Raw genomic sequence first — 820 nt, forward strand, 5'->3', positions numbered from 1 at the left:
TTTTTTACAGAGATTAAGGGATGAAAGAGGGTTAGTTGATGGGGAATTTAATTCTCCGTCGAACTGCCATTTTTTCATCCCTTAATCTCAATTAAGAGGGGAGAAGTGAATTTTTAATTCGCGGGCGAATGGTGAAAAGTCAGTGTGCGCCGCGAAAAAATTATGTTTCTTACTGGCCCCTGACTTTCATGGCATTTTTCATTTTTTTGTTACAGAGATTAAGGGATAAAAGAGGTTTAATTAATGGAGAATTTAATTCTCCGTCGAACTGCCCTTTTTTCATCCCTTCATCTCAATTAGGAGGGGAGAGGTGAATTTTTAATTACCGGGAATCACTGTGCGCCGCAAAACAATTATTTTTCTTACTGCGCTGTGATTTCCAAGACAGTTTCTTCCATTTTTTACAGAGATTCAGGGATGAAAGACCTAATCTCCTAAAAGAAGTTAATTGATGGGTAATTTAGTTTTCTGTCAAACAGCCTTTTTTTCATCCCTTAATCTCAATTAGGAGGGGAAAGACAAATTTTTAATTCGCGGGCGAATGGTGAAAAGTCACTGTGCGCCGAGAAGAAAATTACGTTTCTCACTGGCCCATGACTTTTGTCGAAGTTTGTATTTTTTTGTTACAGAGATTAAGGGATGCAACGGGGATCGATTGATGGGGAATTTAATTCTCCATCACACCGTCTGGGTTTCATTCCTTAATATTAATTAGCCAGCAAATGAATCACCTGCAAAACACTAAGAACATGTTGAGGACGAAGAGAGCGTAAATTCCACTCCAAAACTATCCCTGTGACAGCGGGACTGCTACTGCCGA

The sequence above is a fragment of the Diachasma alloeum genome, unplaced genomic scaffold, assembly GCF_001412515.2.
Source record: "Diachasma alloeum isolate Michigan unplaced genomic scaffold, Dall2.0 Dall_scaffold_01511, whole genome shotgun sequence".
NCBI lineage: Eukaryota > Metazoa > Arthropoda > Insecta > Hymenoptera > Braconidae > Diachasma > Diachasma alloeum.